General features: G+C 44.6%; 1 protein-coding gene and 1 long non-coding RNA gene across 2 annotated transcripts in view; one reads left to right on the top strand and one right to left on the bottom strand.

Moving 5' to 3' along the window:
- Positions 1 to 3,405: 3,405 nt before the first annotated feature.
- On the bottom strand, positions 3,406 to 5,200 carry LOC101414752 (uncharacterized). The gene is made up of 3 exons (XR_188602.5): positions 4,836 to 5,200; positions 3,791 to 3,880; positions 3,406 to 3,686 (listed from the first exon to the last, which is right to left on the bottom strand). It is a non-coding gene; the product is annotated as an uncharacterized lncRNA (long non-coding RNA).
- Positions 5,201 to 5,642: 442 nt separating this feature from the next.
- ARHGAP32 (Rho GTPase activating protein 32) overlaps positions 5,643 to 17,309 on the top strand; it is a 326,449-nt gene continuing 314,782 nt past the window's right edge. Inside the window, exon 1 of the mRNA XM_058289085.2 lies at positions 5,643 to 5,836. The gene's annotated coding sequence lies outside the window, so the exon portion shown is untranslated. The remainder of the gene's footprint in view (positions 5,837 to 17,309) is intronic.

Here is a 17,309-nt window from a genome sequence, read left to right as displayed (position 1 = left end):
TTATCACGTTTGCTTTCAATATGGTGGTTATTTCAGTTGGGAATGATGAAGACGTCATACAATTTGGCTTTCATTTTTCTGTGCCTTTCACTTAGGTATATCAAAACCTCGTGGGAGGGGAGCGGATGTGGCTCAAGCCATTGCGCCCCTGCTTCCCACATGGGAGGTTCTGGTTCGGTTCTGGTGCCTGCTAAAAATGAAAGCAAACAAACAAACAAACAAAAACAACAACAAACAAAAAAAACCAGCTCAGAGGAGCCCACGTGGTTGAACGCTGACTTCCCACATATGAGGTCCAGGTTCAATATCCAGCCCCACTACCTCAAAACAAAACAAAACAAAACAAATTAGACTGTAATTTTGTCCTAGAGCAGGGTTTCTTAACCTTTTTTGTTCCACGGATCCGTTTGCCAGTCAGGTGAAAACCATGGACTCCTAACTAAGTCCACACTATACATACTGTGTATTATTTAATAAATATATCACACCTGCACAAACACGTCTTCACAAGAATAATGTTTTTTGAATTTCAGTTCAAGGTCAGGGACCCCTGGTTAAGAACCCCTGCCCTAGAGGCATTAAACTGCTCATGAATATGCACCCCTGACTGCTATATCACATTTTCTTAGACTTTCAAGGACTAGGTCACTGTAGTTTTGTACTTTGCAACTGTCCCCATTTGTAATTATCATAGTGATATATCCACAGTAATAAGCAACAGAAGAAAATGAGCTCAGAGATTCTGTATACACATCTGACAGTGGGGATATAATGGTGAAGAAACAAAGTCCCTGCCCTCGTGGAGCTCACATTTTTGAAAGGGAGACAGGTAATACATAATTGGTTACACAACCCAATCCCACAGTGATAAATGCTGTGAACAGAGAAAGCAGAGTAAGGGACAGAGAGGGACCAGGAAGGCAGAGCTTTATCAGACAGCGGTTATTGAGGTAAAGAGGGAAGTCCTGGAAGAAGGGCCTTGAGCTTGTTTGTGGAACAGCTGAATGTCGACTGAATGGCTAGAGATTAGATTGGAGAAGTGAGTAGAGGCTGCCACCCTTGAAAGTCCAAGGAAAAGTCTTTGGATTTTATTATAAATGTAATTAGAAGCACAGAGCTCTGGGGGGTTTTGAGCAAGGAGAGTGACATCTTACTCATTTTTTTTTAAGATTTATTTATTTTTTTCTCCCCATCCCCCTTGTTGTTTGCACTTGCTATATCTGTTCATCTTCCTTGTTTCTTTTTTTAGGAGGCACCAGGAGCTCAACCTGGGAACTTGGATGTGGGAGGGAAGTGCCTGATTGCCTGAGCCACCTCCCTCCCTCTTCTTTTGAGTCTGTCATTGTTTCTCCTCCCCAGTCTCTGGTTGCATCATCTTGTTGCGTCATCTTATCTGCCTGCCTGTGACGCTGGCACTGGGAACCTCTGTTCCCGGTTTTTTGTTGTGTCTCTCATTATGTTTCCTCTTCTTGTGTCTCTTATTATGTCAGTTCGCTGTCTTCTTTAGGAGGCACTGGGATCCGAACCAGTGACCTCCCATGTGGTAGGGGGGAGCCCAATTGCCTGAGCCATATCTGCACCCCTCGTTTTTTAAAAAAGATTTATTTATTTATCTCCCCTTCCCTCCCACTCCAGTTGTCTGTTCTCTGTGTCTATTTGCTGCGTCTTCTTTGTCTGCTTCTGTTGTTGTCAGCAGCATGGGAATCTGTGTTTCTTTTTGTTGCATCAACTTGCCATGTCAGTTCTCTGCGCGTGCAGCACCATTCCTGGGCAGGCTGCACCCCCCTTTGTGCTGGGCGGCTCTCCTTATGGGGTGCACTCGCATGTGGGGCTCCTCTACGTGAGGACACCCCTGCGTGGCAGGGCACTCCTTGCGCGCATCAGCACTGCACATGGGCCAGCTCCACAAGGGTCAAGGAGGCCCAGGGTTTGAACTGTGGACCTCCCACGTGGTAGATGGATGCCCTAACCACTGGGCCAAGTCCGCTGCCTGCTCCCCTCTTGTTTGTGTTTTAAAAGGACATTTCTGGTTGCTGTGTTGTGACTGGACCTGGGTGTGTAAATAATGGAAGCAGGGAGATGAGTCGGGTACTGTCATAGTCACCCAGGAGTGAGCTTATGGTGGGTGGATCTAGCAGGTAAGAGGCTGGAAAGAGTGGATTCAATAGATGATCTGAAAGTAGAACTGGAAGGATTTGCTGCTAAATCGAATGTGCTGCCTGAGAGAAAGGTTTTTGAAATGAACATCTGAGATGGGGAAGACTTGCAGGAAGCAGCTTTTGTTTTTAAAATGGAAAACCCAGAGTTCTGCTTTAGATGCCTAAAGTTTGAGATGGATATTCAAGTAGAATGTCATGTAGGCAGCTGGATATATGGGGCTGGAGTTCAGGGGAGAGGTCAGGGTTAAAGATATACATCAGTGAATGGAGGCTATTTCAAGCCATAGGCTGGATGAGATCACGGAGCGTGGGAGTGTTGGAAGAGAAAAGAGGTCCAAGGTCAGCTCCTGGGCGGGCTGACACAGAATTCTGGAAGGCAGGAGATCCCAATGGAGGAGACAGCAAAGGAATTACCATGGGGCCGAAGGATTCAAAATCAGGGGTACAGATAGATGCTGCCAGTGTCAAGGTTTAAAGATGGAAAAAAATCTTCAAGAAGAACTACTCAAAAGTTCTAATATTTTTGTGATAGAGGCTAACAAACCACAATGTGATGGGGGAAAGGAGATGATATGAAAAGTTTATTATTTCTATGAATGCACTGGGGATTTGTCATATCCCCATGAACAGAACTATCTATTGTTCCCTAAAAGGTTGGCCAATAGTAATTTTTGTCATAACGTAACTTTTTCAGAAACCTATGTTGTTGTCCTGTTATGGGGGCACAATATGGAGCTGGCCCTTTGGGCAGGAAAACAAAACAAAACAAGGCAATGTCAAGTGCTACTTTGGGAATATTCTCTATTGAGTGGGGCCAGCTTTCGGCAACTCACTTTTCTCAAGTCAGTTGAGAATTCGGTTTTGGGATACAAATCAGTCGCTTCTTTCTCCCTCCCTCAACTTCCAGGCTCTCTCCAAAAGGGAAGGTTAGGTGAGCGTTGCAGTCCTCTGTGTGGGCTGTGCCTCTAGCCGGCTCTTGTCTGCACCACGACGCTGCTTCTGTGCCTGAAAGGCACTGCAGTGCACGGACCTGAGCCCCAGGGAGCGAGCCCAGATGCTACAGCCCGGAAGGCCACGCTGCCAAGGCTGCGTCCTCCCACGGCTTCAGAGGGAGTGAGAATCTGCCTTTTGTGTGTGTGTTCCTTACGTTGGGAATACTGAATCAAACCATAAATAAGCAACACATTCGGTTCATGTTATTTTATAATTGGGAATTTTTCCTTTTCTTTTTCAGGGAGTATTGCAATTTGTTTTTTTTTTTTTTTTTTTTGAAATTTACTCACAAAGGGTGTTATTAAGACTGAGTGGGTTGGTTACAAATATTTGAAACAGCAAGGTCAGGTGGTGCTGAGTTGCTCGCAGTCATGACCTTCGGTCTACATGCAGGCTTTGCAACCTTGACTTATTCACGGAGCACTGGGACATTCCAGTCCAGGGAGGGGGGTTGGCGCTGAATGAAACAGGGAATACCAGCATCCTTGAGCTTGCTCAACACCTCTGACATGTGAAAATACACGCGGGCTCCATCTAATACAGAGGGGAAAAGTCACCCAAAGGTTCGAACTCCTGAAGTAAAATACCTTTACGATCCAAGGAATGCACAGACCCGAGCTCCTTTATAGACTACTTACCTTTTCTGCTAGCTGAGCGTAAATCATCTGAAATTCAACTACTGCGGCCGAGCTTCAGGGTGTGAGAGCTGGAACGCTGAGATGTGAAGTCTGCCAGAAAAGGATGAAACTGTCGTCAAGGGTACCAGAGATGGGGACCTTAGGCAAACGTGTTTCCCAAAGCCCCTTGTTTTACTCTCACACGTGGATTGTTGGCATCACAGTAAGGTAAGGGTGTGTTTAAGGTACACCAAACCCTGGGAACCACTTAAGTTTCTGAATCCATAACCGTTCCTTTCTGGCCGAGATGGTTCTCGGTGGCCCAAACGGGGAACCCTATGGAACTGCTGCAGCTTTAAACTATGGGTTTGCGTTGAAGTTGGGGATCTTTTTATCATTTCCCTTGCTGTTTCTCTAGCACGTAGGAATATCCTTTAGCATTTTTATGGATCCCATGTGCACTATTTGTTTCCAGTTTGTTTATCTATGCAAACCTTCACATTCTTTCCCTTCCTTGATTCTCTGCTGGAAAACATCTAGAATCCTGGTATTTAAAAAAAAAAAAACAACCTTCCGTTCTCCCGAAGCTGGCAACATGATATGATTACTGTAGGTGTTCACCCTTTAATTTCTCTTAAGGATAAAGTTAAATCCTGTTTCATGCACATGTCCTTGAAATTCTGCACAGCATGGTCAAGGCTGCGTTCTGTTCAGTGACTCGCACTGAAATAACTAAATGCTGAGTGGACCAAATCACTGCAGTGGCATTAGATGGTGCAGTGATTGGCATCAACGGGCTCGAAGACTAAGAGAAAACCGTGAAGGTTGTCCCCGAAAACAGTTACCAAATGAGTGTGCGCGCGTGTCCGTATATACATAATGTTAATTGGTGGTGTCAAGGTGTCTCTCCCAGGCTCTCTCGCACAGGAGTGCTGCGCGGCGCCCTTTAAAGACTTAACAAAAGGAGCAGGGGATGCGCCAAGGGCCGCGCGTGGCAGCCAAGAGGGTGCATCCCTTCGCGCTCCTTCTCAGGTCTCTAAAGTCCTTCTCGGGTCAGGCCACGCACCTCGGGCTTGCCCCCTCCCTCGGCTTCCCTCTCTCCTTCCACGTCAGTCTTCTGGGCCCGCAGAATTCCCATCCTCGGGTCTGGAACTCCGAACCAAGGCGCCAACGGAAGGAGCTTTCAGGCCCCCCTGCGATCCAAATCCTTTTAGATGGACACGCAGCCGGATGCAGGACCAGGGTCTCCGGCCCCGCGGCCCCGGCCCCTCCCCGCGCGGTGACCGGGCGCTGGGGCCGCGGGGCCCGCGACGAGCCGCTGTCCTGGTCCCCGAGGACGCCTCTTCCTGCCGTGGCTGGCGCCGCAGCAGGTCGGGCTGCCCGCACCGCAGCTCTGCGCAGAGACCAAGCGGGCAGGCCCGGTCGCCGGCAGCCCCGGGCGGCTCTCCCCCGCGCCCGCCTCGGGGCCCGCCGCGCGCCCCCCGCCCGCGCGGCCCACGTGCGCTCCGGGACAACGGCAGGCGAGGCCCCGCGCGCCCCCGCCGGCTCGGCCGCGCTCCTCCCGCCGCCCCCTGCGCGTGCTCGTCCCCGCGGCCGCGGCCGCGCGCCCCTTCTCCGCGCTGCGGGCGTCGGTGCAGGAGGCCGCGGGCGGGCGCGCGCAGGGGGCGGCGGGAGCGCGGCGGGCGGCCCGCGGCTCGGCGGAGGCCGGGAACCCCGAGCGCCGGCGTCCTCCGGGCCAGCTCCGCCGGGAGCGGCGCGCCGCGGGCCCGCAGGGGCGAGTTCGGAGCCCGCGCCCCCGGCCCAGCCGACGGGGCGCGCGGCGGGATGAGGCGCCGGCGCGGGGGGCGCAGGGCCGGGCCCCCGCGGGCGCCCCGGGCGGGCAGCCGCTGAGCGCGGCGGCGCTGCGGGCCCCCGGCGAGGCGCGGGCGCCGCGGGAACCGGAGACGCCGAGGGAGCCGGAGGCGCAGGAGGAGCGGGGCGCGCCGGGCCCGGCCCGCCCAGGGCAGACACGGAGCGGCGCGGAGGGCGCAGCGAGGCCGCGGCGGCGCGGCGGGGCCGCGGGGCTCGGTGAGCGCGGCCGGGGGCGGTGCGGGCGGGGGGCGGGCGCCTGGCGGGGGCCCTGCGGGGGGCCTGGGTTTCCAGGGCTCGGCAAAGTGAGGGTTCCGGGTCGCGCGGTCCGGCAAGACTTTCGGGTGGCCCGGCGCCCCGGGCGAGTTGCCCCGGCCCCGGCGGGGAGCCCGCGCGCTGCGGGCCGGCCCCTCGCCCGCCTTCGCCCCTCTGCCCGCGGCCTCGGCGCCCTGGGGCGTCGGGCTGATTCCTGGCCTGCTGCCGCGCTCCCCGCCGGAGGCCCAGGTCGGGCCAGAGCCCCCGCTGCCGCTGCCACTCCCGGGCAGACGGGGGTTCTCTGGGGAGACGGGAGCCCCCGAGGAGCCACGGCGCGGGGATCGTCCGCGCTGCCCACGGAGCCACCGCAGGGCCACCTCCCGGGTTGCGGGGCAGGGCGAGCGAGGTGTCTGTGCCGGCGGGGACTCCCGTGGAGTTTTTTTCTCTCTCATCCATCTAATTGGCTGAAGTTGCCACTACATATCGGCCAATACTGGTGACTTAGTGCCTTTTTTTTTTTTTCTTTCTTTCCTTGACACTCTCCCCCCATCCCGAAAGTGCCTTTCCCATTTTGGTGACTCGAGTAAATATTTTTTTTTAAAGAATTTAGTAAACAGCTCACATGAGACTGGTTAGGGAGAGAAAGTCAGCCCATTTCTTAGCTCAGGTCTACCGGTGATCCCTGAATCGCCTTCACCTCCTGTTGCTGAAACTTAAGGTGGAGGGGAAGCAATTTCCTATAATAGAGATCTTTTAGGGAAACGAATTTGGATAATACAGTTTTGGTCTGCAGGCAGCATTACAATCTGCTTTTAAAAAGCTCGAGGCACCGCCTGATGCTACAAGGAGAGCGGGCAGCTGGCTGCAGCATCGTCGTCACTCTCTTTTATTTTCCATTCTTTCAGAGTTTTTATTTGGCCCAGATTTAGACCTTTTAAGTCAGTCTGAATGGGAATAACTTTTCTGATACCTTGGTTGCTTTCATAAGCATTGTCCGCATTCGTGTTTCTATTGGAAAAGGCAGATGGTGCTGGAGTACAGTGGCTCATAGAGTCCGCAGAATGTGCGGCTTGGATTTGTTGTGATATTTTGAAGTAGCGATGGCTGTAGTTTATCAGGATATTTATTTATTTTTTTCTTATTGGTTAAATTGACGTCTCACCCAGAATTGTGACATTTGCCCTTTGGACTTGAGAGGAAAGAAAATCGAAGCTGTATTTGTTGCGACAACATGACCTCAAAGGTTTTTCAAGCGCTAATTGGTTTGGGTTATTTTTAATTGGTTAGTTGTGAAGATGGGGTGTCACGATGCTGTGACTGCCATTTTTAGGAGCATCTGGAGTCTTATTCATTCCTAAAATTGGATCTGTGGTGGTAGCTTCATAGAGCAGGTACCTGTGAGGGCCTGGGGTTGAAGTGTGTTGACGCCAGTTACCTTCACCCCACGGTCCCCCTAGCAAGTCTTTGGACTAAAGCAGCACTTTGGACAGAGACTTGTCCAGACACAGCGTGGGTGGAAGCCACGTGCAGGTGGGTGACGGGGTGAAGTAGTGGGGAAGAGACCTAAGAGGAAGTGTTAGCTGGAAGAGCCTTCTTCGGTTATGTAACTGTTTTGTTTTCTAGGGAGAGCCTAAGAACCAGAAGGGCAGGCCCAGCGTCATTAGTGCTTTGATGTTGGCTTGAATTCCAGTGGTAATGTTTCTTTTATTTCCTTTTCCCAACCCCCACATCGTTTTCCAGTCCCAAGAAGCTATTTGCAGAGGTGGGCTGAGACTTTGATGGCAATACATTCATTTCCACTTCTTTCTCTTTTTTTTTCTCTTCACAAGTCTTTTTTAGCAGTTTCCCCTTCCCAAGCTGGCCGGGGTGTAGTATTTGCACATCATCATACATAGATTCACTGTTGACTGTAGATGCATTTCATAAATGTCAAGCACTAGAAACTCTTCAGAAGACTGTGGTAGAGAAGGAAAAATGAACTAAGCACAGCTATGTAGTTAAACATTGACTAATATTCTTGAAGATTTATGGGATTTAACCCTTTAATGTGAAATCTGATATTTTTGGCAGTCGACAAGAGGTTGCAAGAATCAGTGGAAGGAACACAGGACTTGAAGTCAGGTGGTGCGTGGTCCCCCTTCTGTAGCTTGATGGCTGTATGGCAGGGCACCTAGCTTGTTTTCTTTATTCATAGAATAGGGATGAGAAGGGCTTGCATTGTCTTCCTTACAGAGCTACTGTGAAGGATCAGGTGTTAGAAGGGATGTGAAAATGCAAACTTAGTATTAATTAAAACCTATTTTCCGCATACATTGGCCTGATAAACTTTTAAATATTTTTAAGACAATAGTTTAAAAAATAGCTCTAAGAAATGAGAATGCGTTCACTCTTTTCCAGTTCCAGTATTTTTTGATTCTGTCTTGTTCTTTAGGAAATCCAAATGTAGTACCTACAGTTTGGAGCGCTCCAGAATTTTTAATTATTCTGGGACAGTGGTCATGTTTATTGAAGTTTTGAGTCACTTTTAAGGTATCAGTTCAAAATACCAAAGGTGGTTACAAAGACGGATTTGGGAAGAGCTGTTAAGTAAAAAATAGTTTACATTAGGCTGCATTATTTGGGACCGGGTTTGGCAAAGTACAACGTACAGTCGATAGCCAGCCCATCGCCTGTTTTTATATGGCCCAGGAACTAAGAATAAGAACATCTCTTACTATTTTAAATGATTGACAGAAAAATCAAAAGAAGAAGAATAATAGTTCATGATATGCAGATTACTTGAATTTCAAGTTTCACTCTCCATAAATAAAGCTTTGTTGGAATACAGCCCCACTCGTTCATTGGTATTGTCTGTGCCTGCCCTCGAACTACGATGGCAGAGTTGAGTACTTGCTCCAGAGACTGTTTGACTCAGAAATTCTAAAATACTTATTATCTGGCCCTTTGCAGAAAAAAGTTCACCCATCCCAGATTTAGAATCTCAAAAAAAATTTTTTTTGTCAGTAAATTAAATAAATTATAGACTCCTCAAAACATCTGCCAGCAAGTATCTGATGGAATGTGTTCCAGTTGTGAAACTTTGAATCCAGCATGGCGACTTATTTTGAAGACTGAATGATTCCTGGCACTGAACTCCAAGCCTCAGGGGAGGTGGTGGGTTGTGTCTGAGATACGCAGGAAATGTGAAAACTGCTATGTTTCCGTTTCCACTGCAGGAGATGAGGGGCCTTCTGGATAATCTTGGCTGTCTTCCTCCTTGTCCTCCCAGGGCTGTTCGTTTGCTGACAGTGGGTTCTGTGACTCACTCACAGACCTCATAGGGAAGGAGTGTCCATCACCAGGGCTGGACCCAGTGGGTATTAACCAGAACTTGAAATCGCTACACACCTGCTGGGTGTTCTTCTTTTTGTTTAAAAAGATGTATTTTTTATATATTTTTCTCCTCCCCATTCCCTCCGTTGTCTGCTCTGTCTCCATCCGCCGTGTGTTCTTCTGTGTCTGCTTGTATTCTCATCAGGTGGCTCCGGGAACTGAGCCTGGGACCTTCCGGAGAGTGAGAGAGGCGATTACTCTCTTGTACCGCCTTGTCTCCCTGTTCTTCTCTGTCTTCTTATTTTCTCTCCTCTGTGTCTCTTGTTGCGCCATCTTGCTGTGCCAGCTCTCTGCATCAGCTGGCACTCCTGCGCGAGGCGGCTTTCCCACGTGGGGCAGTATTCCCTCGCAGGGCAGCACTCCTGCGTGGGGCCGCATTCCTGTGTCGGCTGGCGCTCTGCGTGGGTCAGCTCGCCCTCACCAGGAGGCCCTGGGCATCGAACCCTGGACCTCCTGGATGGTAGACGGGAGCCCAGTTGCTTGAGCCACATCTGCTTCCCTGGGTGTTTTTCATGACGCCGAGGGTGAAGCCGTTTTTCTCTGGGCCACTCGTAAACACTGGCGTGCAGCAGGTCTGTCGGGCAGGGTAGGGGAGTTGAGGAAATGAGGAAGAATGGAACCAAAGAAGAAATTTAGGACATGATTTTACAGTTCTGAATGTGATAGATCTATGGCAACTTTCTCCTGTGGTAGCATAGGCCTATTATTTTTAGTTCTTGCTAAATTACTTTAAAAATCCAGTTTAATTGCTTAATACACAGCAAGCTTGTTATTTAATAGAAAGAATAAAACTGTCTTTCTTTTAAAGGCAGAGGAAACACATGATGTTAGAAATGATTAAGCAGTCATGGGGGCAGAGTGTATTTCATGCTGTTGAATGTGAGAAGTGAAAAAAATTTAACAGTACTTCATTTGGCACTTAAGTGATAACGAAATGGCACGTAAGGAGATGGTAATGATACTGATTTAGTTTCTAAACATTTCAGAAATGAAAATACTTATGCTGAAGGCTGCAATGTAACCCTGAGATTTGCTTCAGAGAAAATGTTAGCACAGATATTATTTCCTTATCCTAGAATTATAGGGGCTAAAACCCCTGGAAAGGTACTAATTTTTGCTTTGGAGCCAGATAGACATGGGTTCAAATGCCAGCTGTAATATTTACAAACTTTGACTCTGGGCAAATTAACATTGTAATGGTAACCAGACAATCACAATAGTATCTGTCTTAAAATGTAGTAGTGAGGGTGAAAGGAAATGATTTCTATGAAGAGTTTTAACACAATGTCTGGCATGCAGCTAGCACCCAGTAGGTGACTGATGAGGATTAAAAGTTCTAGTCTAAACAACTGGCAACAAGTATTTTATATTACCTTCACTCCTGTACCATAGAGTTGTTCTCCTGAGTGGTACACTACTTGTTTTGGGGAATTCTTTCCTTCACACAAATCATTGATTTAGTTAGTAGCTGATAATTGGAATAACTTGAGAAATTTCCATATGTTGTACTTTATTGTTATTAATCACCTGCTTACTTCAGGTGATTAAGAATGGGTGGAAAGATACTTCTGCTCTGTTTTTCATACATCCTTGTTCTTGATAGTTTCTTGGTTCTGTTCTTACTATTTGCAAACTGAATTTAAGTACCACTTCTATTTTAGTATTGGATATTTTTTCTCTTTCTCTTTTTGAGAAAGACACATGAGAAAATCTTGTTTGAATTAGGCCAGGATTAGATAACGTTTCCCTCTGTGTGTATTATACTCTAAGTCTTCCTTAGGATTTGTATTAACATTTCTCTAGTATCCTCTTCAGAGTTGAAATAATAAAAACTTAATTTTTTTTCTTTCCAAAGATAGACCTAATTTATTGTCTAGAGGCTTTGATATTAAGCTTTTTTAAATATTGAGAAATTTGATGTGTTTTTCAATTTCAAGTGCTAGTTTATTTAGCTTTAATCCCAAACTAAGGGTGATCAAATCAGAAAAGGTTCTGACTCAGTTAAACAAAGAGAATTGGGGACATTGTGGCTTTTGCTTTCTTCAAAATGTTGCAATTTTGTGGACTTAGGTGATGCTTAAATGCAGTGGGATGATCCAGGGGACATATGGAAAGACATTTATGTTCTTACGTTGTCCTTTATGGGAGTAGCGCATTGAGACCTTTCCATAAAGCCGTAGTGCAAGCTGCCTGTTCCTAATTGTAGCACCTGGAAAAGGCTAGCAGACTGAAGGAGACCCACTATCAAGATGTGAGAGTAATTTCATTTTTTTTTTATTATAATGTTATTGTGGTAACATATACACCATAAAAGCTGTCATCTTAAAACCCTTTCAGGTATAAAAATCACGTTCACAGTGTTGTGCTGCGGTCATCACCATACTTTACCAGTATTATTTCATGGCCCTAAACAGAAACCATGCCCATTAAGCAATAACTTATTTGCCCCTGCCCCAACTTGCAACCTAATTTCTGTCTCCATATTGTAGGTATTTCATGTAAGTAAAATTATATGATATTTGTCCTTTTGTGCCTGGTTTATTTCACTCAGTATGTCTTAAGGGGTCATCCATGTTATAGCATGAATCAGAACTTCATTTCTTTTTATAGTTGAACAGTGTTCCATCGTATGTATATACCACATTTTGTTTATTAATTCATGGATGAACACTTGGGTTGCTTCTGTTCCACCTTTGGCTATTGTGAATAATTCTGTTGTACGCTTTGGTATATAAATATCTGATTAAGTCCCTGCTTTCAGTTGTTTTGGGTATGCCAAGAAATAGAATTGCCGGATTGTATGGTAATTCTGTGTATGCTTAACTTTCTGAGAAACCACCAAACAGTTTTTCACAGGGGCTGCACCATTTTACATTCCTACCAGCAATGTACAAGTGTTCCAATTTCTCTGCATCCTTGCCTGTACTTGTTATTTTCCTTTTTTTTTTTTTTTTTAGTAATAGCCATTCTAGTGTGAAGTGAAGTGGTATCTCATTGTGGTTTTGATTTGGTTTCCCTGATGAGCAGAGATTTTGAGCACCTTTTTATGTGCTAATTGACCATTTGTATATCTTTAGAGAAATCTCTAGTGAAGTCCTTTGCTCATTTTTAAATCTGGGGTTATTTGTCTTTTGTTGTTGAGTTGTAGCAGTTCTTTATATATTTCAGATATATGGTTCACAATGATTTTCTCCCTTCTATGGGTTTTGTTTTCACTTTCTTGATAATATCCTTTGATGTGCAAAAGTTTAAATTGTGCGAGTTTTGGATTTTGTGAGGTAGGGGTCCAGCTTCATTCTGTTGCAAGTGGATATCCAATTTTCCAAGCCCCGTTTGTTGAAGATAATATTCTTTCCCCAATTAATGTGTTTGGTGCCCTTGTCAAAGATCAGTTGCTCTTAAATGTATGCGTTTATTTCCGAACTCTCAGTTGTATTTTCATTCGTCTGTATGTATATCTTTATGCCTATACTACCCTGTTTTGATTAGACAGTATATTCTTTTGAGGTTAAAACCAAAACAAAACAAATCATCAAGAGATTTCCCATCTGGAGAGGTGAAGGTTGAGAGAGAATATTTCCCAAGGCAGTAAAATGAAAGGATTTGATAAAATATAGTATTTATACTTCTGCACTATACCTGGTCGAGAGAAAGATTTTGGTGCTCAAAATTTATACTGGTGTTTAAAGGAGATTTCTTTAGAACAGGTAAAAGAAAGTGCGAAATGGGCTGCTTGGTTTAATTTCTAATGAGAAAGACATGAACCAGTATTCAGAGTTAAGTGAAATACTGGTTTTTAGTGACATCCTATTATTTGGCTTATGCCGATACATCCATTTACTACATTATTTTATGCCATGGATTATGACATATACCTCATTGATATAGGAGATTGTAGAGATGGAAAGCATTGGGAGGAAAAGCATCTGACCCGTCTATTATGGAAATATTAGGATATGTGCAAATTGTCTCTCATAAAAGAATAGGTACTGAGACTTCCAGGAAGATGGAGGATTAGAGATGCAGAGGGATCACTTCTCCTCCAGAGAAATAGCTAGAAGACAGGCGGAGAATGTCTGGAGGACAGCCCTGAGGCTCAGGAAATCAAGGGAGGGTGAGACACTACCCAGAAGAGAGGGGTGAAAGAAGGGAGTCTCAGTTGGCTGAAAAATGCTGTGAGTAAAACTGCAAAAGCAGCAGTGGGAGCCTGTTCCCCCATCTTTGGAGCGAACAGCAGTCTGTGGACTGCCGTGGCTGTGGACTGTAGTTCCTGTGGACTGCTGTGGCTGTGGACTGAGGGGGTTGCAGAGTTCTCTTTGCCCCAAAAAGGGGAGAGAAAGGGAGGCAAACTGGTGCTTTTACTGCCCCCTCTCTGAGGCCCTTGGAAACTGGCCTGTACCCCATTACTGGGTCCCTAGCCCTGGTTTGAGAAGTTAAACAGGGGCAGTCCTGAGTTAGCTGGAACAGGTTGAACCAAGAGTCAAAAAACAGTGGTAGCACACAGCTACTTAACAGTAAATCTCTAGGCAAGAGAGAGACATTGAATATCAGAGTGTACTCAGCATCAGAATCAGATGCCTAGACATTAGCAGAAAATTATTAATACAAGCTGTATGTAATTTTTGATATGACGTAGGCAAAGCAACAAATCAAAGCTCCAAATGAGACACAGGACTTGAAACAGCTAATCAATGAGGTCAAGATAAGCGTAGAAATCAGTGTTTATATACACTAATAATGAGAAAGCTGACTAGGAAATCAAGGAAAAAATTCCCTTTACAATAGCAACTAAAAGACTCAACTATCTAGGAACCTAGGAATATAAAGGATCTGTGTGTAGGAAACCACAAAACACTGCTAAAAGAAATCAGAGAGGACCTAAACAAATGGAAGGATATTCTGTGTTCATAGATTGGAAGACTAAGCATCATGAAGATGCCAGTTCTACCCAGATTGATTTATAGTTCCAATGCAGTACCAGTCAAAATCCCAATAACCTACTTTACAGAAGTAGAAAAGGCAATTACCAAATTTATTTGGAAAGGAAAGGGAAAGGGGTCCTGAAGAGCCAAAAACATCCTATAAAAGAAGAGTGAAGTTGGACGACTAATGCTACCTGACCTTGAAGTCAGGTAAAACTACAGTTTACAGTGATGTAAAACTACAGTGGTCAAAACAGCATGGTATTATACAGCCTGTCATAACCCACTGAATAGACTGGGGAGAATATAAACTACAGCGTAAGCTATAATCCATGCGGTGCAGTAGTGCTCCAAAATGTATTCACCAAATGGACTGAATGTGCCACAATGATGAAAGAGGTTGTTGATGTGGGAAGAATGGGTGGGGTGGGGTGTGGGGTATATGGGAATAAAAAATAAAAATAAAAAATAAAAGATTTAAACCAAAAAAATTATTTTGCTTTTCAAGTTGGCTTTAAAATGTATCCATCTGTATATTTGGATTAAATTAAATTAATACATAAAAAACATGCTCAGAATTCTAATCTTAAGTATAAACCATAGCTTACCAAAACATAGTCCAAATACTATGCAATAATGTTACCATTTAGATTTATATCCTTCATCTGAAAAACTTATCTTACAGACAGGAATTTTGCTCTGTTTATCCAGAATAAATGTCTCTGTGTCTAAAACTATAAATGGTAATAAAAAAAGATTCAAATAAAAAAACAAACCAACAAACCCAGCATTGTATTGGCATAAAGATAGACACATTGATCAATGGAATTGAATTGAGAGTTCAGAAATAGACCTTCATCTCTATGGCCAACTGATTTTTGATTATCCTACCAAGTCCACTTTTTGGGCACAGAACAGTCTCTTCAACAAGTGGTGCTGGGGAAACTGGATATCCCATAACCAAAAGAATGAAAGAGGACTCTTATCTCACTCCCTATACAGGAGTCAACTCAAATTAGATCAAAGAGCTAAACATAAAAGCCAGGACCATAAAACTCCTAGAAGGTTTTATGTAGGAAAACATCTTCACGACCTTGTAGTAGGTGGGGGTCTCTTAAACTTTACACTCAAAGCATGAATAACAACAGCAACAACAAAATAGATAAATGGGAACTCCTTAAAATTAAACACTTTTGCACCTCAAAGGACTTTGTGAAGAGGGTGAAAAAGGCAGCTGACTCAATGGGAGGAAGTATTTGGAAATTGCACATCCAACAAGGGGGCGAATATCCATTTTATATATATATATATATATATATAAGATATATATATATATCCTACAACTCAACAATAAAAAAGACAAATGACCCGATTAAAAAATGGGCAAAAGACCTGAATAGACATTTTTATAAAGAAGAAATATAAATGATTAAAAAACACATGAAGAAATGTTCAATATTGGTACTAGGGAAATGCAAATCAAAGCTACAGTGAGATATCATTTTACACCTACTAAATGGCCACTATTAACAAAATAGAAAACTACAGTTGTTGGAGAGAATATGGAGAGAGCGGAGTGCCTGTTCCCTGTTGGTGGGCATGTACCCTGGTACAGCCGCTGTGGGAGTCCGTGTGGCAGTTGCTAAGGAAGTGAGATGTAGATCTACCCTGTGACCCGGCAATACTGCTATTAGGTATTTGCCCAGAAGAACCAAGCAGTGCTGTGAACAGATCTCTGCACACCCATGTTCATAGTGACATTATTCACAACTGCCAAAAGGTGGTCCTTTTCCAGATTCATTAGCAGTCCTGGCCCCAGTAGGATGAGAGAATCCAAATCTTTTTTTAATCAGCCAACTGAAAAGTACCCACTGAATGTGCACTGTGTGGCTAGTACCATGCGGGATGCCTTGGAAATAGCTAGGAAAGGAGGCACGGAATCTCTGCCCTGAGGAAGAATTCACTTCATTCGGAGGACAAACTGTATTGCGAAAACGAATATCATGAAGTAGTAGGCAACCTGGGATGTCCTGTTGGAGAGCATCATTGAGGCCTTGTGACCTTGGACATCTGTACAGTTAGCTTTGTAGACTTCCTCCAGCTCTGAAATGTGGTAATTTTCCCTTTGACAGAATAGTAGATCTGAACCAACCTGCCACGAAACAACCCAAGTGAGAGTGGCTCGGTCCCGGCCATATTTTTACACTCGATTCTATGTAATTGCTTGATTTAGTAGATGGGAGGAAAGGATTGCTTTAATCTGCTGGAAATCCATTCAAGGAACAACCTTTCTTCTTCAAAGTCAAGTTTGTGAGAAATGACAAGAGACAATGGTGTCCCTGCTTCTGAGGTAATAAATTTGTATCCTAGATCTCATTCCTTCTTGCCTTCTCAAGGCCTTCCCTCCTGTAATGATTTTCTTCCTTAAATTATCATTCTCTTTTTACTGGATCATTTCTTTCAGTATACATACATGCCTTATTACTTACAGCAGTGATGATTAATTAATTGCCCAGCAAATGCCATTCTCCACAGCTTCCTCAGTTCTTTTTTTTCTTGAAAGAATGTACCACATTAGCATTTATTTTCCTGTTTTGTAAGCAGTGTCAAAGACCCAGTTTACCACCTTTACTTTTTATAAAGCTAAGCTTAACATTACATATTTATAAACAGTTGTCCAAACTTACTGTTGCAGCATTCATGCACAGCGAGAAAACATCCTCAGTTTATTCTAAACCAGAAGTGTATCACCATTAATGTCTTAATGTATTTCACTACTAAATACTGAAAAAATATTGAAATTATTTTTGTAGAAGATTCATCCTGACAATGTTCACGTAATAGCAGACAAACTACTTTGCTCACCTTTCATAGAAAATGGAAAAGAGTAAGATCCATGCTGGAGTTAGTGTGCAGTTTTGTCCTAGCACTGCTGAAGAGTCATGGTTCACCTTGGATTAAGTTTAAAAAGAAGCAAAGTGCATAGAGAAATTCACAACAGTTTTAAAAACAAACAAAAAAAAAGCCCTACTAATATGATTCCAACAATAAACTCAAAGTCTGTGGCAAATGGGTACTCTGATGAATGGTTTATAAATACATTAGGTAAAGTTTTATTTAATGTGGAGTTCGTTTGAAATCTC

Source organism: Dasypus novemcinctus, chromosome 27, assembly GCF_030445035.2.
Source record: "Dasypus novemcinctus isolate mDasNov1 chromosome 27, mDasNov1.1.hap2, whole genome shotgun sequence".
Taxonomy (NCBI): domain Eukaryota; kingdom Metazoa; phylum Chordata; class Mammalia; order Cingulata; family Dasypodidae; genus Dasypus; species Dasypus novemcinctus.
This window is presented reverse-complemented; position numbering and strand designations above follow the sequence as displayed.